This window comes from Pomacea canaliculata, linkage group LG8 (genome assembly GCF_003073045.1).
Source record: "Pomacea canaliculata isolate SZHN2017 linkage group LG8, ASM307304v1, whole genome shotgun sequence".
Taxonomy (NCBI): Eukaryota; Metazoa; Mollusca; class Gastropoda; order Architaenioglossa; family Ampullariidae; genus Pomacea; species Pomacea canaliculata.
This window is the reverse complement of record NC_037597.1, coordinates 13,948,760-13,975,729: the sequence shown is the minus strand read 5'-3', so window position 1 is coordinate 13,975,729 and position 26,970 is coordinate 13,948,760. Positions and strand designations below refer to the sequence as shown.

The 26,970-nt window shown below is 42.1% G+C and overlaps 1 long non-coding RNA gene across 1 annotated transcript; it reads left to right on the top strand.

Moving 5' to 3' along the window:
• Positions 1–1,009: 1,009 nt before the first annotated feature.
• LOC112571160 lies at positions 1,010–21,289 on the top strand. Its single transcript, XR_003100761.1, has 3 exons — positions 1,010–1,551; positions 19,660–19,951; positions 20,846–21,289. It is a non-coding gene; the product is annotated as an uncharacterized LOC112571160 (long non-coding RNA).
• The last annotated feature ends 5,681 nt before the right edge of the window (positions 21,290–26,970 follow it).

Genomic DNA, 26,970 nt, shown 5'->3' with positions numbered 1-26,970 from the left:
TTGATGCTAATAATCACTTAGGAAGACGCTTGTGTATAATTTAATAAAAATATTTCCACTTTTGCTGGTGAGACAACTTCACAAGTAAAATCGTTGTAGGACTATATATTACGATTCTGTACTTTACTTCCATGGTAGTGGGTCGCCACCGTTGCTGAGGAAACGTTTTGTTTTTCCTGTGGCACTCGGGTGTGGTAAGCTAATTGACTGCAGCTGGATAATAGGAGAAAATGGCAGCAGCTCTTGTTATTGGCAATTACGCATTTAATACCCTCTTCAGATGTGAATCAATCACAGGCTGCATAAAGGTTCTTGCGGGGCCAAAGCCCAGAACATATCTCTCAAGGGATAAGTAGCTGGCGGTGTCAATAGGATGCAGGTGAGATGAGTGAGGAGAAGGCATCAGAGGCTGAACACCACATCGCAGGGTATGAGAGAGTAGGACACTCCTGGGCTGGATAAACTTCTATGAACGAAACACAATTATGTTTACATACATCGCACTCCGGGATGCTTCACAAACCTATTGATGAAGACAGTTCTCAATCATGTGACCCTTATGAAGGTTGTCGTCAAATTTCTTTCTTATTCAAAGAAATATATCTCTCATACCCTCTCTCGTTCTACCTCCCCTAACCTATCAAACATACAATATGGAAACAATGGTCATAATCTTCCAAATGTCATGTGAGATGAGTGGAGTACAGTCATGTAAAATCAGGGATCATCTGTCGAATTATTCCTAAGTTACAAAGATGACCGAGACGAACATGAAACCGTTAGCTACCTTAACTCTAACCCAAGCTGGCAGTTCGGATGGCTAAACACCCGACCCCCTGCTTCTGACCGGTTTACGAAGACCAACAAAAGACACACTCCACTCATAAACAAGAAACCAGACCCCAGCGCCACCGATGGAGTTCGAGGACTCAACCCTCGTCTTCTAAACGATCCACTTTTTACAATCTTCTCTTCTCTCTTCTCCGTTTACTTCTCTCTATTCCTTGACATCATAAGCTTCTGTTGTGTCTATTAGTACATCAATAATGTTCATCTTACATTAACTGACATTATCTCAAAAACACCTTTTCTCGTTGATGCAAAATACATCTCTTTGAAAAAGAAAAAAAGCGCTTGATCGGAAATATCAAAGCATCGTGAATAAAAAAAAGTTTAAAAAAATCAACGTTGGAGCACAAAAACAAAGGATGAAAAAACCGAGAGCCGGGAGGAGAAAATCGTTGGGGAAGAGGCAGATGACATCTCATATCTACATCAAATCTTAATCATATTTGATGTACCATTTTCCAACGGATAATCAGCAACACCGACGACTAGATATGGATATTTTCATGCAAAGGTATAGTCGTTGAAATCATTAAACAGTTTCGTGTTACTGCAGGGAGCGAGCGCCATCTAGCGAGCGGGTGAATCTACCGAGGCGGCATGTGGCGACACAATGGAGGGTATGGAGGGTATCGAGGGTATCGAGGGTTACGAGTTGTGAACGAACCAGTGATATTCTGTGCGCCAGGAATTCGATCACGCTAGGTAAGTATTAGAAACACACAGAGGAGATACACGCACACGGAAAAAACACAACACGTACACACGCACAAACACACACACTCATCAATATGAAAATCATTTGACATCTAAAAACTATCATACTTGCCAATACCAACATCCACACTCGAAAGCATATACATCATGTAACTCTAACCCACACATAAACACACAGACACTGTTACATACACAAACACATACACATCAGTCACTTGTACAAACACATGCACGCACGAAGACAAGCATAACGATGCAGGACCTGACAACGGTGCTTTTTTTCCAAAGCGGGTATGTTGAAACGGGTAGACTGGCTTATGAAAGAGCTTGCACAATTGGGCGGAGTTTGGCAACTTCTGACATTTGCAGTGAGATGCCATCTATCGATATAACGGCTAATCTACCCTGGAGACCTCTCCTCCACCCTGCCTGCAGTGCTGTGGTACAACCGCCTCCATTCACGTGCCCTGGACTGAGTTTTTTTTAGCGGAAAAGTTCGTGAAATGAAGATGTAGGATTATTCTGACATCGGTTTATTTTGGACTGAGTTACGTATTGCTTCTATCAATGAACTGAAGGTCAGATGTTGTGGGTAGTTTTTTTTTTCTCTCTCTCCTTCTCTCACTCTCTTGTCCCTATTTTCTCCCTCTCCTCCTACTATTTGCCACGTGGGATCTTGCGGTTGTATACGTGTATACGTTGTATGCCTTTCTGGTTTTTTTTTCTGGGTTTAATCAAGTGTTTGTTTGCGAGTGTAGGAGTTACGAGCTTGCTGTTTGTTCTGTCACAGAAAAATATGTTATGCCACCTGTTATGCAAATACACTAGTACACGCATGACCCTTAGGTACAGAAAAACGAAGAAGCACACGAACAAACACATATACAAAGCACATAAAAGGACATTCCCTCACGTACATTGCACAAACAAACATCCTCTTACATGAACGCGCACCCTGACACACCACCGCAGTCTGTACCCAGGTAGTAAATAATATCACTCTCTCATTCTGCAAGGTTTCTGTTCCTAAAGATTCTACCCCAATAACAAACCGATTTAATGACGCAGCTTTGGACGCCCCAACGGAAAAATGTTGGGTTTGACCCCCCATCAGACAAATACACGCGAAGTCTGGAAAGTTTCTCTCCTTATTGCTAATTTACATATCTTGATTTTCAAATGCAGCTCAAGGGGCTTCAGAGTGTTCAAGTGAGAAGCAGACTGCCACATTCTGTTGGTTAGTATCCTCTTTCAGTAGACCTCTCTCGCTTGGAGTGACTTTTGAAATACATTGTCGTCACCAAAGGTCACGTGACCCTAGCGTGCACAGCCCGGATCGGTTTCGCGACGCTGGCCTAGGGAGACGACTTATGCAAACGAGATGGCGATCAGTTTTCAAATCCCAGTTTTTGGAAGTCCGTCTTCAATGCAGTGGAGAAAGAGATAAGAGAACTGAGAATTCAAGGGTCAGAGATCTAAGGCTGACACAGGAGAGCTATTGTTTCTGAAATGTATTTATCAACTCCGGTCCAACCTCTCTCCTCGCGAGTGTGTTTACGTATTCATGCACAACTGCACTAGCCACGTTCATCGTCTGTTTATTTTCCTAACCGACCTCTGCAGTCATCTGAGAAACTCTTGCTCTCAAAACTTGGACAGCGGTTAGTGGTTAATGAATCGAATTAGCGGAGGACCGTTATGCCAATCAAAATAAACAAACATTTTCGTATAGAAGATGGAACAGAAAATCTACAGATGTAGTCGACCAGGCAATGATGATGATGATTTGGACGACCTCTCGAGCTTGAACTTCAGTTTGGATGGCTCAGACTGTAATGGAGACTTGAACTGGGACCCATTAATTAAGCAGTTCCCCCTCTCTCTCTCGTTCGTTCGTTTTCGTGTCTCCCGCAGGCGTAAGAAAGACGCGAATGTGGCAGCGTGACATCAGAGGCCTTCCCACAATGCACTATCAATTCTGTTAGGAAAAAAAACCCCACACACACACAACGCATGCGCACTTTCGTGGGCAGGTCACGTGATGTGCTGGAGCACTTGCGTCGAGATAGGTGTTTGCCCAACGGGAGGTGAAGTGGGAGAAGACTTCCGTGTGAGCCTGCTATTGAAGCCCCGGATCTTGTAATGACTAATTTCACCCTCCTGATCGAAGCGCCTTCTCTATGCCATCGGGACATGTTTACAAGTATATCAAGTTCATGCACTCATTAATCTAATTGAGCCTAATCACCAGCGTAGAATTTCAATTAGGACAGAATCCCCCTTTCTTCCCCGTTTTTTTTTTTTCTTCTTTTTTTTCATTCGGAGCATCTAACTTCTGTTTGGTAAAAGTAGGATCACTAAGAACACACGGATGAGATTGAAGGGAGACTCATTTCCGACTTCTTGTCTTTGAGGGGTTTATCTCCCCGCCCCCTCCTTTCACTAGAATCCAGAAAACCGATCGCGAAACGAGTTAAAAGAAAAGCTCTCTTAATACGCTTCGGTAAGTTTTTCAGTTTCTGCTGGACCTTGGAGGGATAAAGTAAATGACAGTAATTAGTTGTCTCACGAAAGTTGGACGAGGGTTTATTGATGTGGTTTCAAGCCGAGTTAGTCGGCAGGAAGGAAGTTGTGAATGGCTTCCAAGGGATAAATACGATCTAACTAACTTTGAACGAGTGGCGAAGAGTATCATTAGTAAAAGCTGGAAGTTAAAGGTCGGAGAATACAGGTGAAATGGCAGGTAGAAACGACTGAGCGCATCACTGAATTCAAATACTTTCACGTTAAACTACAGAAGTCCAGGATGAGCGATTAATCTATCAGGTGAGTGAGATCAGTAACCAACAAGATGGCTTAGAACGGTTAAAGTCAACAAAACAGAGAGAAAACTTGGGTTTGCTGCGAAATAATATTTAGAATAGTCTTTTATGAAGCAGACAAACCTACCTTACCCAAAAACCAATGAGCATAAAAATGAAAGGAGATAAAGTAAGTAGCTATAACAAGAAAGAAGAGAAGGTAACACTACTGAAACGACTCAAACTTGAAGTCTACAAATGAGAGAAAGAAGAACAGTCCACACTGGGTCCAGAGGAGAAAGCGAACTTGCAGACAGAAACTTCATCTTTTGAATCTGTTTTTCCTCTCCAAATTATCAGAAAATGAAATTGCAGCAAACGAATCATCACCATTCTATTCCAAGCTTTAAAAACAACGTCTGATCCCACGCCAGTGACTTTCACTAGAGCTCTGAACATTCTGACGATCGAACCTGTTGCTACATAGCAATTAGGAGGTCCGCCCCCTCTTCCAACGCTCGATGACGCAACGGAAAACAAGCTTTGTTTCAGCGACGTCTCTTAAATGTCAGGTTGGACGAGCGGAGCACTTCTTGCTGTCATAATCGAAGACTATGGTTGTTTATCCATGACAGACTATGGAGCTCTTTCAAGAAATAAAAAACAGAAAGTAAAAAGTCGAACTGAAACGCGGGCGAAGGAAATGGATGTTGGTGGACACTTGAGTACAATATATCGAGATATTGTATTTGCAGTTCGCGTTAAGTTGCTGCAACTGAAGCTTCGTATATGTAGGTTAAAAGAAGATAACATGGAACAGAAATAATATGAAAAAGTGGCTACCACTACCATCGAGCAAAGAATTTTTGCTGGAGAAGAAACAATGATTGGTTTCAGAGTTGCGTCCCTCTGATAAGCACTTTTACCTCCCCCATCATATCTCCGCCCACATCTGCCTACATTTCTCACATTTGTCGAGAGCTCAGAAGCCAGTCGTCAGCATGCCGCAGATCGTCAACAAAATTTCATGGCTTTTACAATCAATGATTCCTTTTCTACCGAGATGATTATGCGACAAAGTAAAATAACAGAGTAATGGGCACACATCGCCTCTAGAGTCTTGTTAACGGTACAAATGTTGCACAAGGCACATAATTGAATTAATTTTCATAAATTTCGTTATGAAAGTTTATGAAAGTCACAGTAAAAGAATCCCCTTTGTGGCACATATTGGAAACATGACAACATTTTATGCATTGTCCTTCCGGCAGCTCACATTCCAGCTCTTCTCAACGCGCGTGACTGTCTTCGAACAACAGGTGTACGTCAAGGATGTCGCTTATCACCGGTGTTGTTTGATGTCTTCTTAGAGAACATCATGCTCGAAGCTTTCTCCACGACCGTCATACTTCCATCATAGATCTGTTAGCAGGCACCAACAAAGAACTGCAAGACCTCACCAACAGACTGGCAGATAGTTCAAATGCACAGGGAAGAGAGACTAGCACGGAAAAAAGCAAAGTTGTGATCAATGGCAGCTGCAAAGCAGATATATATATATAGGGAGTACAGCTGGAAGAGGTTAGTTGAGTGATGCGAACAACAGTCTTGCCCAAACCAAAACATTTTTTTAATAACGGAAACAGTTTGTAAAAAAATAAAAATAAAAATAAATAAATAAAGGGGAAATAGCTCATGCTCATAATATGAGGAATATGAAAGTGTGCACCCAAAATTTATAAATAAATCTGCTAGAGAGGGAAATCCTTAAGTCTATACAACAGAGTATTTCCTCAAACGAGGGTAAATGTCCATTGTTTATGGATACACAGGAAAACAAACATTACCATTTACAGAAAAAGTCTAAAACACTGACATCAGGAGCTGAGCCGGTAAAGGAGAATGGAAGACTTGTGGCTGCATCAGACACATCCATGGAGATTTTTGAGACGTTAGGGGTGTGACCATTCAGTTTATGGAGAGGATTGTTAGGACTATGTTTTGGAGAACAGAATGCAGTCTTTCACATCAGACTGTGGGTATGGTATCCCGAACTGCACTAAAACCACGGGCTTTGTTTAAAAAAAGTGTTGCACTCTTGTAGACTTTTTGAAAATGCATCAGGGAGTCCATCTTAGATATTCTTTTTGAGCTCACCTCCAAACAGAAAAATGACTCTCTACAACTTCGATTATTTTAGAAAGAAGTACCAGAAAGGCAGAAACTGTAGAAATGTTTGTTTACGGATGTTTAATATGTTAATGAAAGGTTGACATTGCCACATTCCCAGCCGATGTGCCTCAGAAAAGTCGGCATGTGATGCCGTGGCTCTGTTTGCGATTAAGAAGGACCTTGAAATAACGAAAAGCGGAGGAAGCGATCTTTAAAACCTTGACAAGAACAATTACCACAGCCGCCGCCGCCGCCTCCAAATATCTCACCACCGTGGTCGTCGTAATTATCAGCGTCGTCGTCAAGAACAGACACTTTAGATGTTAGAAAAATAAGGGGAAAAAATGTACAGCTTTGTCAAACAGCTCCTAAAGTCTGCTTCACAAGCCCGAGCCTATTAATTAGTGCTCTTACTCCAAGGTCCCCCGTTAAAGGTTCACTCGGACCAGGGGCAGACAACTCTACGTACTCACACAGAAGACATGGATACCCGATGTATCATGGAAGGCATATGGTGAAGGATAAGTAGGGGTGGAGGAGGAGGAAAGGGTTGTTTTCCGCCTTCCTTCCACCTGCCGTTACCATGAAGCACTTAGAGTTCACTGCCCCTAAGCCACTAGAATGGTAAAGCTTTACCTTTAACATTTACTTGCAACGCATTCAACATGGAGATGGAGGAACTGTTCTACATGTCTCTAACCCTCTTTATCGCTGTCTTCATTTATCCTCTCCCGCCCCTCTCTATCTCTCCTAGCACATTTTGGTATGCACCCTTTCAATCTCTTCAGAATTCTGATCCATATAACAATATTGGTTTAATTTTTGCATCGAACTAATGTCAGTCTAGTAGAAGAAAAGTTTTTCCATGCCAGCTACATCGCTAAATGCTTTACTTGCTAAAAATATATGCACCTTTACCAGTTAAATGTCGAAGAAAAAACATTATTTTATATAACTACTGCTAAACCATTTTACCATCGCGAATGTCTGCCTGTACCTCATTATTTGAGCTTCTGTTTTGAGGAAACGATAAAGAGGATACATTATCTACCTGTCATACGAGATACATTTCCTCACTGATATCTCAATACACATACACATTAACGGTAAGTACATAGCGAAGAAAGATTGACTGCTAGACAAGTAGGGAGGCAACCAATGAAAGAAACAGAGAGAGAGAAGAATGAAAGAGAAAGAGAGCAATAAGAATAGTGTGACAGACGCAGAGATAGGAGGAAGGGAGAGGGAGGTTTTTTAAAGTCCAGAAATATGCGGCTCAGCTTTAGAAAGTATCTCTTGAGGCCATCGGAACAAATGTTACGTCTGTTCCACAAAACCCGTGCGAAGCAACAATAGCGGAGCATATTTTTCCGGGGAGATAATCATACCCATTGAGCGTCAATGAGCGCAAAACAGAGGAAACATTTGCGGGATAATTTCCCCCTGTGACGAACAGATTTTTCTACAACTTTTGACGTATAACAATCAGGCAGCGCGCCCGCCCTTGTAATTTTGGTATCCTGTTCTGCTTTCCTTGAGAGACCATTTTGCCAGCAGTAAGTCACCTTAACCACCAGGTTCGGGCAGGGGCTAGCCTGGCGGCCCCATCTCCCCGTCTTTGGTCTTACTTGCAAGAAACGGTGTACCCGGCTGGATCCCGAAAAATAAACTTGGTCTGATGATAGGGCTAGAAGAAAGCTGTGTTCAACGTCTGCTGGTATTACTCTCTTTGTCCTGGGTGGGGGAACGCGTTTTGACTGGGTGTTGGTTAGAGGGCCGTGTGTTTGCTCATCACCGGGTAGGACAGTCTGTAATCTGGTAAGAGGCGCTTCAGAACCAATATCGTGTAGCGAGCATCACGGATAATTTTGAAGGACACCAAATGAAAAGATAATCGTGATTCAAGGTGATGTCGGTAACATCAGACTCGACATCATCCGACGAATTAGCTGTGTGTGTGTGTGGAGGGTGGGGTAGGGTAGGGTGTGGGCTGGAAGCTGTTCCATTCGGTGGTCTCACACTTCCCGCTCATTGTCTGCGTTGTTCAAAAGCCGTGTTTGTCGCTGACCAGAGAGAACGAATTGTTTTACATCGTGTAAACCTTCAAGCTGAGAGGTTGAAAGTGGAGGTGTACTTGGTACAGTACCCAACTAACGGCCTTCGGATTTCTCCCACCTTTCTGCATTCATCTTTGTCTGAAAGCATGCAGCGCGCCAATATCGGCATTCCATCGACCACACTAAAATAAATATCCCTCCCATTGAAACATTATAATTAGTCATCTATATTTTCTTGTATATTGCTACTGTTTGTCACTGTTTCAGTGACTTACATGAATGACTTCCTGACCTCTTCAACCGTTCTATAAATTCATCCCTCAAGATAGAATGGTTCACACAAAGAAGCAGGAAAAAAATTACTTTATATGAGTTTTCTGATCATTTTTTCATCCATCGCAGGGCATAAATTTAGTTGTAGTTTCTTTGATGCCATCAGATATGTTATCCCTTAAAGATATGTGCTGCATCGTACAAAAGAGTTGTTTCTCTGTGCCGGCTCCATCCTGGGTTCACAGAGAGAGAGAAAGAGATTGCGTGCGTGGGTGCGCGTGCCTGTACGCGCGTGTGGATGCGCCCACGTATGCATTTAAATAACTGTATGCACGTGCTGGCAAAACTGCCCCCAGGGTTACATTTATCTATATCTGCAGTTCCCTCTCACAATTTTCCGAGTGAAGACGCACGTGTCCCTCATCTCAATGAACATCCGTTGATTTTTCATTTGATGAAGAAGGTGCATTTGAAACCATTAACTATTTTAAGACCAATGGTGCAATATTGCTTTCCTTTGAATGTCAGGGCAATCCAAGGGACTGGAACGGCAACATGTCCTAGACAAACACAGCACCGCCCATATCATTTCATGAAAAAGGAGAGATAGACGGTCCGCGCATGATGAAAGGCAAAGGGACAAGAATTGCGGTAAAAGTCGACTCGTCACTATGAAACGAGGCAGCACGTTGAACTGGTGTTCACACAAGCCGACCACTGTGCGATAACATCCAATCAGCCCTATCAGAAAACAGGAGTTGGGGTGAGCCAGAAATGTCAATGTTTTCTCGCCCCAAGGCAAGCAGAAGGCAGCGGTTCTTACCGAGGAAGTAAGGAGTAAAAGAAAGGAAAAAACAAATCTGTCTTCAGGAAAGCGCGATGGACAGGATATAGTCTAACATTTTGCCGGCGCACATGCGTCCGTACTGCGGATTTGTTGTGAGCGAAAACACAGCAAGACATAGCTTTACTTAGAAGCCATGTTACCACTTCCTGCTTCCGGCAGGGTGCGTGCCAGCCTCTCAGCGCGTCGGACTGTGAACGCCGGCACTCGGCATCACGTGTGTGATGGAGCGTTGAGTGTGGAAAGTAATTACAATTCTTTCAATTTCTTTTTTTTTTTTTTAATGAAACATTCATAAAAAGCAAAATCTAGAAGCATTAATGAATAGTCAGGATAAAAGTCACTTTGTCATCTGTTCGCCAAGATGCGGTTAAAAAAAGAAAGGTCAGTCAACCATCTTTTTGGAGAGGAGGACGTTGGTTTTTTTTAAAACATACTTATAACCCTATGTAGGCAATAAGATACATACATGGGAGCTAACAAGAATGTTAATTATTATTTCTTTTGATTTATGATTGTAGTAATACATATTTCATGGCAACAATCGTTTATAGTAAAATCATCACGTATGTATGTAATAGCATCACTATAACTGATATTCTTATACATTCTAAGCAGACAGTATCAGATTTTTTTTTTCAAATGAACCCGAAATAAATAGTGAAAGGTGTCATTAATATATGTTTCACATTTTTATTGTTCAGTATTCAGAATACAATCAGGTACAGATTATGCATTTATAGACAAGTGAGTCTGGAAGCACTTACAAAAAAATGTCATCGACAGAAGACGGAAAAGTTAAATTCAACTGCAAAACATGTTTATGAAATTTAAAACACGCAATATTGGTTGACTTGTGTTATATTGTGATGCACCATTTAAAGCACGTGATAAAAACTATTTATAATCACTAACATACCTATATAAACACACATCTCGATGTATTCTGGTACTGTTTATGCTTTCCTGTCTGTCAGCCTGTTTGTTTGTAAAAAAAAAATTTTGCAGATATAAACCTGAAAGTTTGACCTGCATTACTAGGAGAATATACAAGCAATGCGCTCAGACACACACACATTGGCATCTGTCTATACAAGCAAGGCTCGCCCTTGCGTCGAACGCACCGTCAGAACAGTATTCATACATACTTAGTTCTGCTATTCAGAATGGGACGGTCTTTGCACAATTCAAATGTTACATCTTTTAAGGTAAGAAAATCCATCACAGAGGGCAAGACCTCATATAATTTCAGGTTTAACTGATTATTTGCACGATACTTGTTTAAGGTTTTTCTCATCCTACTTGCACTCCGCATCTCACCCGCCAACCTGAAGACCGAGAAAGCCCGGACCGAGCCTAAGAAAGAATAAAAGAAAAAAAAAAGTGCTCAATCAGACTTTCTGTAAGGAGACGCCACTCCATCGAGTATCCCAATTTAAATCTGGTAAGGGAATCTTTCCACAACTCAGTAATCTGCCCTGGCAATGGCGTTTTTGTGCCCTTTAAGCCAAATTAAGTGCGACCGGGCTATTTCCGATGGCGGTTTGGAGAGAAAACCTCGCAGAAAGTAGCAGGCTTTGCGAAGGAAACGGGCCTGTTAAAAGACTAATTGGGAGTCAACTCAGGTTTTACTTGTCTGGCTGAAAGATGTGCAAGATTTCCGTGGACCTTGCCCGTGGCTGTTCCTGTTCGAATCCTGAGTCGAAGATGTGTGTCAGATCTCATTTCATCTCTGATTCACGCGTGAAGTATCTTCATTGTTTTTGATCACAGCGCCGACAGGAAGGGAAATAATTATTTTTTTCTCTCGGATGAAAGTGTCACAAAGTTTATATGAGAACGGGATCTGACAAAGGGAAGTTGTTGGAGCAGCCATTCCATTTGGTGTTCTTTTCAGCCATCAATCAATTCTAATAACACATAATTAGGTTAATTTAAACGCAGGCAAAGTCTGTATGTTAGAAATTTATAACCACTCATACCGTACCGTGTGTAAAAAAAATCTTATTTCTTTCTTTCGGTTGATACGTTAATGCTATTTCAGTTATTGCATTATATAGAAAATATAAATTCTATTAACCTCCTTTTTCGTCTCATTCCTCCTCAGTTTATGTTATTTAGAATGAATTTAGAGGCTGGCAGGCTGTTCGTGTCCAATGGTAAATATGAGTGGCTATGTGTGCGGATTTTTGTGTGTTGATGGGTATTTTGGATTTTTTCGTGTATGTGAGTGTTGACAGGAACTAGTGATTGTTTATATTTTGAGTATATGTATATGTGTTTGTGTTATGACTATAGTGTGTGACTATGTTGAATAATTATTAATAGCAGTACTGAAGCAAATATATCTGTACACTTGTTGATAATTTGTATATTACCTTGTATTTTTCGTCTGCGAGAATTTATTAAAAAACGCATGCGAAGTTTTTTGTAATTATTTTGTAGGTGGATTGAACGTCTCAACTGAAATTTCATACACACACAGAGTATTCCTTATGAATGAATGAACACGCTAAGTTGAAAATGTGAGTGAAAATTCATGCTTGAAAACTCTCCCCCATCCTACAACCACCACCGACACCATCGTTTCCTCCCTCATCTCACCCATCTACCCGTCCACCCTACTTACACACTTGCTGTAGACGTTTAGATGCACGTGTTGTGAGGACTTAAACATTTTTAGAAGATTTTACGTCATGGCAGACCCGCTTTTTGACGCCTTAATGACACGTGCCACTGAATTATGACGTCATTTGCGCATGACTGCGTCATCAAGGCTGTGGGTGTCTGTGAGAATGACGACACAATGAGTTTTACACTACCGAGTGTTTAAAATGTTGAATGAATGGATGCAAGGTAAACAGTCAAGATGGCGGTATGTGCCATATGAAAATACACTGCAACATAATCTTATGAAAGAAATATTAGTATTATGTATTGCGATTATGAAGTCTGAGAGTAGATAGAGAATGTGAAGTGTCTCTCTGTGTAACAAAAATGAAAGCTGAACGGTTTTTCTCACTTTTGCTATGTCTTTTGCTTTCTTTCTTTCTCATCCACTTTCTTTCTTTCTCATCCACTCGCCGTTCTCCCTGCTGCATAAAACACAAGAAAAAGGTTCACAGATAACTCTTCCACTCACCCACCCACTTTCACATCCACTCACTCAAAGAAGGATAGATAGAAAAAAAAAAAGAAGCAAAAAAAAAAAATTCCTATACGTCAATCTGCAACGTTGCAGCACGTTTGGTGTAGAGAAAGAACACGATAAAATTAACTTGGTGCTAAATATGTCAAACAAGAAAGAAAGAGAGAAAGAGAAAGAAAGAAAAGCAAAGTGAAAGAAAACGGTTCGGCGCACCACCAAATGAGCACCACACACGAGCTAGAAGCGAAGACAAGATGTTCCAATTTCCTTCAAAACACAGGAAAACATTTTCTGGCTCTCCTCGTTATCGCCCCTGCTTCCCCTCTCACCCTTCCTTCCTTCCCCTCTCTCTTTCTCTCTCTCTCACCCGCTCATTCTGCATTCATCATTTATTTCTCGCTCTGTAGGGCAGGAGACGAAAAGAGACAGGTGTATAGACATGAGGCAGAAATAGGAAAGCATCTGAAAGGGGTGGGCAAGAGAAATACCGTGGGTTGGGGGGATGGGAAAGATGCTGGGTGAGGAGAGAGGAAGGAAGGGGGTTAGGAGGTGCAGGGATAGAACGATGGGGGAAGGGGGAAGGAGCTTCAGTTCCTGACTGTCAGTCCCTTCTCTCTGCGCCACTGAACGTGTGAGGTACCGTTTTTTACAGCCTATCTTCCAGACTGCAGCTCCCTTGGTGATGGAGTCTGTGTGGGGTAGACTATTCACTTGGTCCTTGCCACCATTTGATCGATTTTTGGATGGGGTGGGAAGAGTAGAGAGGAGTGGCAGAGACATTCATTTCACCAAGAAATAAGTTCCCAGAGGCTCAGGTGTACCACGTATGTCTTTCTGACTTTTCCTTTTTTAAGAAGAAGATAGGTGGGAGAAGGGTTAAACGTTCTCTGTGACAGCATTTGCCTTCGTGGGCTTCCACAACAGTCGCAGTCTCACCAGACCTAAAACACACCAAAGTTTACATTTTTAGTCGAAATCAATTGACAAACTTACCTCTATCAACATAATCACTTGACAAAATTACTTAATCTGTAGACGACATTACTTGGCAAAGTTGAAGAGAAATATTAGCGACTGTGTTCAAGCATAAGTAACAGCAACTTAAAACTTCTTATTACTGTTAATACCTTTTAAAGTGATAATAAAGATCAAAGGACGTGTTCTCGAAATTTAATTTTTCAAAGACCTTGCCTTTAACTTAAAACCTGTCTATAAAAGACTGGCAAATGAGTAGTTCAAAACCCCACAAAGTGGTCAAACTCGAGACATCACGTTTGTATACAGATGGTCCTAATTAATATTTCTCCTGTTGGTAGACATTGCTTCACAAAGTAAACTTATGAGTAATGTTTGTTTTTATCTGGAGAACGGAAGGTTTGAGTATTCACCCAGATTTGGACAAAGAGTATCTTCCACTTAGCTTTACTGAATCAAATCATTTAGAAAAAAGTCGCTAGATTTTAAAAGCTGCCAATATTTTAACTATTTTCTTTAAAACTTATCACAAATCGGATTATCTGTAATTATATGTCAGCGCAGTTTTCAATCAAGCCAAAAAACAAACATATGATTTTCTAATATAGTTATATGTTATACATGTATACACATTTTGCAACATCCTTCACCATCAGTTTTATATTGTTTTTGAAGCGTCAGTATATTTTATTCTATCGGAAAAAAACCTCGATGGAGATATTTCGAACAAAAGAGGTAAAGTGGTATGGATGATATATACCGTTTACCGTTGTAGTTGCTCAACGCACAAAACATCAACTACTCAATTATTTATACATACAAACAATAAAACGACCATAACACAATCAGTACCTTGTTCATAGTCTAGTCTCTGCTGCAGTACAAAATATAAAGTGGTCTGTTTATTTTCGTTACACAAGCTTTAACATCCATAAATGTTTTAAACGTTAAAACATTATTGGTGAAATAAGACTTCACTGTATGGGTATCAATTTACTCTTTCGATAGGAATGATCAAGCCACCCCAGTAATCTACATCTCCACCCACCCCTTAATAAGCAAACCAACTCGACGAAGTCAGGCTTTCCCCCCTACTCCCTGTCAAAACTACCTCTTTTATTTACCATTCTTGTCTTTCATTCTCTTCATCTCCTCCAAAAGCAGGTTCTCCACCTCTGGCGACGTATGCGGTTTCAATTTGACAGATCAAAGTTATCATTTTATCTGCCCTCTACAAGCAGCCAGCAGCCCGAGTCTAGCCCCGTGTTGCAGATGATGTATTCTCATCGTTTGCTGCTCTCTTTCTCTCTCTCTTGGCTGCAGACAGCACGCCTTGTGTGGTCCCCTCTGGAACCCCATGAATATGAAGAAGTGCTCAAACTGATAATGGCTGCTACTTTCCTGCCAGTATTTTGCTTTGGTTTTGGACATTTTAGTTGCGTCAGGTTTCAGGTCAGAACTGGTGGCGTCGTGTTTATGTGGCCGCACTTGAGATGCTATTCTCTGTTTTACGCTTTCTTCCTCCCCCTTTCCTTCGTTTTTATCCAGCACTTAAAACGGTTTTAAGCTTCGTCCTTTGTACTCGTTCTTTGTAAGACTAGCATTGTGTGTGTTCTAGCCTAAAAAGTTTCTTAAAATACTTTTACTGTAAAATAAGTGATTTTACTCTAAGGGATACGAACCGCTACTTTTAAAAGGAGACGTTGGAGAACAAAAAAAAAAAAAAAAAAAACCAACACCAACAAACAAAAAACAAAATTAAGCAAAAAAAAAAAAAAACCCCAAAAACCAAAAAACAAAAAACCGCAGCATTTTGAAATTAACTTCAGCATCTCAAGTTGATCAGTTAATCAAGATGGATGGCCGTACCTAACGTGATTCAGTAAACCAAGTGATCCCGACAGCTCGATTGAAACAAATTGATCCAAAATGTCTTTAAACAACAATAAAAAAAAAATGAGCAAACTTTTCACATTCACCTACCCTGCAGTATTTGGGAGGTCGCAAGCACCCTCCGCGTTTAGTTGTCATGGCATCAGAATGCAACATCGTTTGGGCGTAAGAAAGATTGAGAAGGAAGTGAGGGACTTGGCGACTGGCATGCGCATCATCCATCTTCCTCTCATTTTAAAGTCATGCCAGCCCGCCTCAAACCACCCCACCCTCCTTCCCCAACTCGCCCACATCTTTTCAATTTACTTTTTTTTTCTTAACCTGCCCATGCACATTCATCAGAACCCTATGTTCGTTCTTGGGTCTGCGTGCTCTAATTCTCTCTACATTCCTTTCTCGACCTCGTCGAAAACGAGCCAATCTTCTACAAGTCAGTAGTTTAAACGTTGTTAAGACTGGGTTGTAGAGCATTGTACTTTCTTCCTCTCTCACTTTTCTCTCTCTCACACACTCTCTTTCTCTCTCGCTCGCTTTTTTGGGTGTGATGAATCACAGCGCCGATGGAGGTAATTGAAAACAGCGAGAGCCGAAAGTTGGTGTCACACTAGATAAGACCTTTGCCTAAGTTTCCTGAAGGTTCGGGTGCGTGCTGTTGGACAGCGAAGCGACTCGAAAATCTACGGCAGACATTCGGAATGATGAATGGGTTGTTTTATGTCACAGGAGCGTATTTAAAAGCGCGGTGAACATGAACAGAACTGTGCCTCACGTAGAGAGGGCTTGAGGAGTCGCCTTCCATGCCTAAAGGGCGTTACTCTACGGTCAAAAAAGGTTTCCAAAAAGAACACCACAGAAGGTGCCAATCAGAATCTTTAAAAAAAAAAAAAATAATAAAAATGGGAGGAGAGGCTTCTTGGATAACTCTTCGCATCCTTTTCTTAATTTTTTTCTCAAGTCGTTCACGCATCGTTTTCACAAAACGGAAGTAGTTCAAAGAGCAACTTAGGTTAAAATACAAAAATGTGTATCTTGTAGTCACACTGCATGAAGCAAATGTTTATTTTTTTCTTTCTTCTTTTTATTATTTTTTTATTCATTTACTTTATTTAATTGGGTTGTTATACGTGGCTAAACATGATTTACGGCTGTGTGGAGATGCATGATGTAGTGAGTTTGCACGGATGACTGCATACGGAAGAGATGTGACAAGATCCCAACACTTCAGCTGGAGGAGGCGCCAATGGAGAATGAAGACCTGGTGCGTCATACTCTTTGTGTGTATGTGAGAGAGAGAGAGAAAGAGTAGAAAAATCTACATCAGCTCCTTTCATTTGTCTGTACACCTATCCGTGTTTTAAAAGGCCCCGAAGGCAGTCGGTAACTGTGTACACGAATCTACAAGAGGAATACGACAGGCTTATTGTCTCCGTTTATTTAAGCATTTATTCTGAGAGCAAAGACAGCAGAAAGCTATTACATCACGCAGAAGGTATTGAACCTGCTGGCTGCACGTCCTGACATTATGCCCTGTCTCAAAAGAACGCCGAGGGAATCAATTGACCTCTAGAGAGCGTTTCTTGTGTTGCCAGCCAACCCTCGTCAATACCCTGTGAGTGCAAGCGCTACAATTTAATTACCCTGAAAAATACGTGCTTACGACGCCCATGAACAGGTTTGCCCCGAAGGTCGCAGACTTTCCTTTAACTCTTTGTCTAATTCTCCGCCCATCTCGAGGGTGCTTTCTCTCTGAAGACGATTGAAATGTTGTCAAATACCGTCTGTTTAATCCTGTCTGTGTACACTCCAGTCCTAGGCGTCCATGTATACATGGGCATCTTCCCCCTTTACCCCACCCATACCCTCCCGTCGCTATCCTCTAATTTTCAGGAAGAAAGTTAAAAAAAAAAAGTTTTCACTCCATCCAGACACACTTGCCTACTCAAACAAGGGTCATCGATGAGACTCGAAGTGAAAGTCAAACTATGAGCATTGGCAATAAGAGCAAAAAAACCCTCGACACAATGCCAGATCCATTAGACATCGGTGACAGCACTTAATTGCTCAAATTCACGTCGCGTTTTATTGATAGTCAAACAAATGAAAAATGCACCAGACCAGAGTTTTTCTCTCTCTCTTCGGGTATTCAGCTCATGGCGGGGATCGAGTTGGGGGTCTGCGGACGGCTTTAGGGACGAGCGCGGAAGCGGAAACTTAGCAGGAGCGGCACCTTGCGCACGGGAAACGCGGACATTCTGGCCTGTTTACTTCAACAACACTGCTCGGGAAGTAGTGCCGGGAGCGCACAAGGAAATGGCGCTTAAATACAGCATCATTCTAGTGCCGGCTGGTTCGCTTTACCCCAAACGCAGAGACTTCTTCTTGGGGGAGATCCTGTGCTAAAAAAGAAAGAAAAAAAGGGAAAAGAACCATCCGAGAGAGTTTTCGCGGACATCCAAGTGCTCCCCCAGACCAAAGTTGCAGCTACAAAGGGCTTGCCTCCTTTATTCATAACCTACAAGGATGCTCTATATCCTTAATCATAATTTCACAGTTCTGTCGTGTTGGATGAATGACAAAACCCCCCACAAAGGTCATCTCATGTTCATCAACTGCCTCTTTCAAACCAGGCTTTCTTGAGAATGTTTTAAAATAATCATGTTTAAGATAAATAATAAAAACAATTGAAAGAAGCTAAGGAGAAGATCGGAATAATTGGCAGTATAGAAATTTCTTCATCACAGATGCATATCTAGAAAAAAAAGTGAATACGGGAATTCTGATGCCAACATTCTTTGTCCACGTTCTTTGTCCACGTTCTTTGTCCACTCTTTAGAGACTTTCAGGCAGCTCGTAGACCATGAACAATAACTAGTCATATCATTTTATCCCCTGACCCACAGGGTCGAAGAAGGCATAGACAAAGTCCTGAATTGTTAATCTACTGGAGAATCGCTTGTAAAGGTGTCATTCAGACTGCTTTGGTGGGATCGGGTGTCGTTGGCACTCACATAAAAAGTCTACTTGGACAAAAATGCGCCACCATCATGTTACTGGGAGGTCGGGTGTCCTGGGACCTCGCGTGGCTATTCCTACGGGAAGCTGACAAAAACAATTGAGTGAAAATGGAGGACATTCACGGAGACTGCAGAAAGCATTGGAATATAATCGGGAACTAATCGTCGGTAGTTTCTTTGTTCAAACGTTTGCTTTGATAGTCTGAATGAGAGCTGGCATTAGTTCTAAAGCTTGATTTTGAATAATTAACACGTACAGAATTAATTATGAAACTAATGATTTGCATATGTTTGATACCTTTCTAGTACAGGAAGCCTGGACTATTATGTTTTTAAAATACCTAATATGGAGGGAAACAATGTCCATGGACACGCAACGAGGCAGAACTTCAAAAGATCAGACTCATTAATAGCCTATGGATGAAAAGACAATCAATGATTATGGTTCACGACGAAAATTTGCTGTTAACATTTTGGGCATCGCCTCATTTGCTTACTGAATTATTTTCCATGCCCATTTATTGATGAACACCTTAATTTCCACGTGAATTTTTAAAAATCGGGTGTGACACCGAGAAAAGTATTTTTAAAAAAACTATTTAAAACATCATTTATTCACTCTTTGTTTTCATTTCCCACCAATGTCGAAGACAAAGCACCAAACTGAATTTCCCCTTCTATACCCTTATTTTAAGTATGTCATTTGGGAGCGAACAGTACCCTTACAAACGCACAATTTGTTGCAGTAGCTGGTTGTCATAGGTAACCATTGCTGTGCAGATAAATCGTTCCTCCTGCTTTCCTCCACGGGAAACATCCTCCATGATGCTAGCATTTCGGAAACGCTGCATACAGAAAGCTCTAAAAGACAGTTCCATATCCTTTTCTTCCTGAATCATAATGCCATTGTCTTTTCCAGATCGGAAGTCGTTCTTCCCGACTGACAGCCACACGGGCAGACGAAGCGGAACCACTTTCGCCATGAAAACCCTTTTTCATGACACTTTTGACGCCGGTCGTTTCAGACACCATGTTCTGGGGAGGAAACAGTGGGAGGAAAGATGTGACGAAGATGGGAGTGGGGCACAGCAAGGAAGAGATGGAGATGGAGAGGGGGTAGGGGTGGAGCAGGGAGTACGGAGCCTGAGGATGGAGGGAAAGTGGAAGTGATGTTCGGCTACTGGATGATGTGTAAAAAGGGGAGGAAATGTGTGAGTGGAGACTTCAAAAACTTTTCTCTTTAAAACACACACACACACACTCACAAAATATTATTATTTTTTAGGATGGGAGAAGATGGAATTGTTTATTTTTTAAGAGGAGATGTGAGATAAGTGCACATGGAAAATAAATGTGTTAAAGCCTAGAGACACTGCACAACGTGTTCTTGAGAATGGGCAATGATAAAGCAGTTTTGTACAAGAAAAATTGTTGAGTTCTTACTGATTTCAGGTTCGCACCTGACTTTAAGGTAATCTGTTTGTTTTTAGTAGTCACTCATCGTTGTCAAGACAAGAAATTTTGAAAGCTGTGAAGGGCCAGTAATGATGAAGTCCTCATTTAAACACTTGAAATGTAAAGTTCACACCCAGAATTGGGGTTAGACATTTTCTGTCAAACATGTTTTAAAGCTGAGGAATAGCAAGTGTAGGTGAGAGCAAACAGCGATGTGTGTGTCTGCGCGTGCGTGAGTGCGGTTGTATGTCATGTGCATGCGTGCATATATGTTACCATACTTATGTGCCTATTTATGTTGGAATACACACAAGAACGCAAACACATTCAAAAGCCATCTTTTACTGAAAAAATATCCAGATCACATACATGGAATTTTTTTGACATTTTTTGACATTTGACATCCAATAGTCAACACTTTAGCAAACACACACTTTTGCGCTCTCCCCTTAAGAACGGATTAATGTTATTTATTTATATTTTAAAAGGTTTCAGAGCAGATCGAGGTTCCATTCAAGGAGTCTCTAGCCATGCACAAGCGCGTACACTGAGCTCTTCTCTTCTCGCTGCATGCAATAATATAAATTTGAATGCAAAGCAGACGAGCATATGGTGATGTTAAAAAAAAATTGCTATCACCGTTTTGCCAGATCGTGACTGTGCTAGTGACGACATCCAAACAGACCAGCAGGTGCCCTTCTCTAAGATCGCCTTCTGGCTGCGATCCCAAATGTTTCAAGCCGGGCGGTCATTTGGATGTATCCGGTTGGCCACGTGACCCTCCCCTGAGACGCAACACTACATAAATTGTCCGCTGATCCGCAACTCGTCACCGTCCACACCCCCCACCAGCCATCCACCTCTTCAGTGGTTTTCCCATCATCATGAACCATGCAAAACAAGTTCCCGGGTCGTGCATTTGCATGCTGCGGTCAGGGGAGAGAAGTGCTAGGGGACGCAACTCTCCCATCCGCGCGCCATCTCTGTTTGCCTGGCGTCCATATTTCCCGTTGGACTCGTCGGGCGACGCAGATATCAGCTCACGTCTGACAGACTCTGGATGATAAAGACGACGAGGAAAAGGCCGCAGCAGAATGACATGGTTAAGGTGCTGGTAGAAGAATTTTATGTTTATCAGACATGCGGCTTCTTCTTGCTTCAGGCTCTTGGTGACCAGCTGTTAGTATCTGACATCTGTAAACACATTTACATCGTGTAAAACACTGGTAATTAGCTTGATTATTACACATGTAGCTAACCTCGTATAATAATTGTAATAGCAAAAGTATTAGCTATATCTGGTACATATAATAAATAATACAATATAGTTTCTATTAAAATAACATAACAAAATTTATGTAGAAGTTCAAAGTAAACATTTAACATAAAAACAAAATTTTTTCGAAGACTGGACTGGACTTATATTTTGGCCTGCCTGCTTCCAACAGGTTTCACGGAATAGCGGTCTCAAATACAATAAAATTTATCTCTTTTCAGCTAAAAAAAAATGTAGAATATATTATTGCATTTTTTTTTTCACTCAGTGCTACCGTGGCATTTCACATGGTAGGGGACCGATCCTTAAATTTAACAGCAATCAAAACTGGAAAAGATGATTGTTGTAAATGCGATCACAGACTTGTGCGTCTGTAAATTCCACTCTCTTCCAAAAGTTAAATCACTTTTCAATGTCCACCGTATCTTTGTGAATTCCTTAAGGCCAGGACATTGCTGCTCTTGTTAATCCCGAACATAAACAAAGGGTTTGACTTTCACCATTTAGCCCTGTAATCGCGGGCTACGCACGTTCACGTCTAGGCGGAGATACTTTTGACCTTTGACACTTTGTCCGGCTTAAAACAGAATCCACCGTCGGGTTGAGGTTTTTCATTCTCGAAACACCACGGTCCCATAATGCAGTGCACACGACTAAAGATGTCGTGCGCGAAACAGAGAGGTGCAGGAAATGGATTGTTATGAATTAATTTCCCCTCTGCGCCGTTTAACGAGCTGGAGAGTCGAAGACCACGCTCAAGAAACAACGAGGACACTAGTCATCGCATCATTCTTAACGGTAATCGTTGAAGACAGTCAGACATTATAGCTCAGATTTGTTTGTTGTTCTTAATATAAATCAAAATCGCAATCAAAACACTGATTATTCCTCCGCCTTTGTCCCCTAAAATAGTTGCTTGGTGTCAATTGTCTTTGTTAGTCTGTCAAGCCAACAAAAAGTTAGGACCTGCCTGATGGAGAAAAAGTAACATTGCGAGCATCCATACAAAATGCTATGATGCAGCACTGGTTTTATCGTGTAACTACCACTCTTTCTGTATATATATATATTTTTTTATTTCGTAGCTGAACACAGTTTCCTAAATTATAATTCAGAGCTGCAGTGATATTTCACAATAAAGATTGTCATTTGTCCCTTTTAAAAAATCCACGTCAACCTTAAGCAATGCTAGCAATTGAAAATACAAAAGGAGCAAAATTCATAAAAGAAGAATGAAAATAAATAAATACTAAGATAACATTTTTGTGCAAGTGTCGTGCGGAGAGGCAGGCAGCCAGACAACCCAACTAATGTGCATAACGATGTGGATGCGAGTGGCTTTATTTGCATCTTCGGCACATTTTCAGCTATCATTCACCCCTCGCTTCTTCTGGCGTCCTGCGATACTGCTGAATATCGTGAATGTCATGAATGAGAGAGACCTCCCATTAGTCGCCACTGATAGGGTTTGGGCTCCCTGGTCGCAGCGCCATTACTTTGCGGTGGTGCCAGCTATCCCGGTCATTTCAAACCTGTCGCCAGGAGGTGTCCAGGCGACACGAGCGGGCAATTTTCGGATCCAGATCACCTGTCAGTTCTGACACGCGCTGCAAAACCCGATAGGCCTTTCCCCTTGCCGCCGGCACCTTTGATGTCGGCATCTTTTGATGATGCCGCCTTTCATATAGCTCTCTGCCCGTCTTACACTCATTTCGTTCTGCATGGTGATGTGGCCTGCAGGTCTCAAGCTCAGAAGCCTCTTACGGCCTGCCTATGCGACAATCTATGGCTGAATGACTGACAGGGTTTGGACGGTCACTGCAGCAACGACTTTTTAATTAATAGGCTGTGATGTCAGACAGGTACGTAGGTCAGGAAGGTTTGAGATAAGATGTGAGGAAAACAAAACTGATTATACTAAATTATTTTTTAAGACAGATCATAGAAAATATCGTTGTATACAAATACACGAGATCGATGAAAGCAAACTTCACCAAAACAAAACTATTCAGCCACGTAGACATAGTCATTGATAAATGCAACATAAATGCAGTAAAAAAGTTTGAATGTGAACGCAATCTGTACGTGAACAGTGATAGGTGTTCAGTCTTTCACCTGAACACAGTAATCATGTCAAATGGATCTCATCCAACAAAACACACGAACTCAGAAGGATCTTGTCTCTCTCTCTCTCACGAACTCGGATGGATTCTTTCATCCCTCACCTCCCCCGGAGAAACTCAACTGTACCCTGTCGACTGTACTCTATCCCACGACACACATAAGAACAGTAAGTGCAAAGCACCACAATAGCTGGGTACCTAAACAATGCAGCCTGATAATTTCAAAAAATAAACTGGTCAATCATAAACACACATACACACTTCAAGCTTCTGAAATCTGCATAAACAGTTTTCGCGGTAAACAAGACAATTAACTGAGATAGTTGATTGTGTGATACACACATCCCAATGAACACATTCATAAAAGTGTAATACGTGTACTTAAGTGTTACATGGTTTTCATGGTGCTCACAAAAAGACTTTAAAAAAATGTACCCCGGCATCACACATGATTACTTTCCTCTACCCGTCTTCCTGGCCACAGAGAGAGAGAGAGAGAAAAAAAAAAAAGAAAAAAAAAAGAAAAAGAAAAAAGTAGCAGTTGTACGGCGTTGAGCTCGGGATGCCGAGTGTATGTGACTAGAGGTGACTGGCAACTGCTGGTGCTGAGATGACCAAGGATAGAGATTTAATTTGCACTTTTGGCGTCTTCCTCCTCCACAGCCGCTGCCAGCGCGCGCCGCGCTATAAGGTGACAGTGCGCGGGGGCGCGGGCGGTGGCTGTGACTGCGGCAGGGGAGGAGAATGGCGATAATTAGGTCTCCAGGGAGGAAAAAGACACGACGTTTATCACGGCGAAAGTGTAACAGTAGCTGAAACCAACATGGGGCGCACGCTACCCTATCTCTTGGTCCGGAGTCTCGCAGGCATAAAGTCTTCCCCCACCCACCTACCCCTACATTTCCAGCCCTCCATTCTTCATTCTTTTTCTGTCTGTCCTGCTTCTCTTCCCTCCTTCACTCTTCATCCTCCCGCTTGGGCACACTTCCTCATTATCTCTGAGCACAAGAATCGGTCCCAAGTTGCCTTTACCTTCTATCATCGTCTCTTTTTGTCTTCGACTAACGGAACTCTTTTTCTTCTTTTATTTATATTTTCAGTCAATGTCTTTCTCTTTCGTCTATATGGTATTATTACAGGTAAATAGTTACCACTGTAGCCAAGAACTAAAATTATATTACTGTCTGAATTCCAAATGAAAAATCATGGTAAATAACCATCTACAGACTCCTTGTTTCCCCTTTTTCACACCTCCCACAGAGTAATGCCAGTGTCTGTCTACGTCATCAAATCGTGCGTACTGATGGTCGCCGTGCAAGGTGCTTGTCATTCTGCTGGCATGTCAAAGAAATCCTGGCTGTAGCACCAGTCCATTAAGGAATTTCGCACGCCCGGTCCTCGGGTGGGTTATCTCCGGTGCCCATCACTGGCAGCGCGCGGAGGGTATCGTCTCGACTCTCACATCAGTGTCTGCAGAGCTGTGGAGGTATAGGGCCCTCGGCCGATCCTCCCTATCTCTCTAATCTGTCGAGCTCTGCGGATTGACTTAGTCCGTGCCTTCCCCCTGTCATCCCGCTTGTAACACGGCTGGTGAGTGGTTCACCCGCAACAGGCTTGGTTTTACGGCCATTGGCATCGCACAAACAGTAATTAAACATCCTCGTGAGATTTACATTTCGTAACACTGTTATTATGGGATGAGGGGAACTAACCTCTGAGAGGGATGAGTGAACAAAAGAAGTTCCAGGAACTGAGGGTGAAGTGAGGAAAAAATAAAAATAAAGAAGAAGAAGAAAGGAAGGGTGGAAAAGGAAGGGTGGAAAGTGTTTCGTGCCCATGCTGCTTTGACAACTCAGTCACTTATCTGGCGTCAATGTTCGTCAGTTATCTGGCGTCACATCAAATGACGAACCCCTCTGAACGTCAGCCAGCTTGACGGAGCGCCACCTCACAAGTTGCTCTAATGAGGCAGAAACAGATACCCCGAAGTGGCAGACTTGCTGGTGGTGTGCGAAGTCTCCAGTTTTGGGGGATTTTTTTTTTTTAGGTGAGGGGAGGGGTGCATTCTTTTCATTATTTCTGGTTCTTCCTGTCTGCATGCTGTCTACGTGAATCTCTGCCAAAAGAATCGGCGACTTCAGCTGCTCCTCCCGCCAATATTTACAGGATGAGTTGCCTAGGTAATAGTCGTGTAATTGTTTACCTGATTTTTCTTGGTGTTGATAATGAACATGTGAATGGATGTTTTTCACATTTCTCGTTCGTCCTTCCCTTCTCTCTCTCTCATTTTCCTTCACGGATCGGTTTCCATGTTGTGCCATGAAGGCACCTGTTCACACGGTCGGGTGCTGGCCGCAATATACCCTTATTTTCTGGCTCGGAGTTTAACACCAGTTTAAGAAAAACTGTCTCAGTCCCACCCATCCTCAAAGACACACTTCTCTTCCTCCGTGTACATGTGTAGATGTTTGTAGTGACGTGTCCTTTTTCAACGAGACAAACAAACCAAAAGACGACGAGGAATGAATAAAAATTTAGGAAATGAGAAACTATAGCACAGAGAAAGGTTATAGACATGGAGAGGATGGTGAGCGTGGATCACTCTAACCCTGAGTGCATTATATCCCTCGTTGTATGTAAGCCATTATACAATACTCAATCTTCGCTGACGTCAGTGTTAGATTTTCCGGATAATTACCCACCGGAAAAATTTCTTGTGCAAACACCCGTCCAGTCTGCCATAAACCTCGTCTCTTATTAACACACGCACTGAGCCCCTGCAAGGCATGCGAAACGGAGAGTAAAAGAAAGTGGACTGAAGAGGGTGGTTACAGATTTAATGGGTACGGTTAAAGAGGCGAGGCGGTGGGAGGGTTTCAGGTAAGCGGAGAGAAAGACGGAGTTCATTTCCTGCTGAAGGTATCAACTGGCTGGCCCCACACGCACTGGCAGGCAACTGCCACTTGAGTTACTCCCCCTGCTATGTTTATTACTTCTCGAAGAATAGTATTAAAGGGAGTTAATGGGTGTTTTTTCCACCGTTTTTTTGTCCACCCTCCCCGCTCTTCGTCCTCCTTTCCTCCAATCACCACAGCCCTGAATTTCACACTGTAGATCGCTGGGGCAGGAACAAAGGTAATAAACTGAAGATTACAGTGAAAAGGTGTTCTCTTTACTTCAAAGATGAGGACTGGGAGAGGGGAATACCGAGCCTGCCAGTCTACAACTATGCTATTAATGTTTGTCCCACCTTTACACCGCAGACGTTGGTGATGCTAGTGAGGGATGACGGGTGTTTGTGACTCGGGTACGGCTTTTAGTGCTTGTGGGTAGTAGTTGTGCCGTTGTGCCACTTGTAACTGGTTGTCGGCAGGGA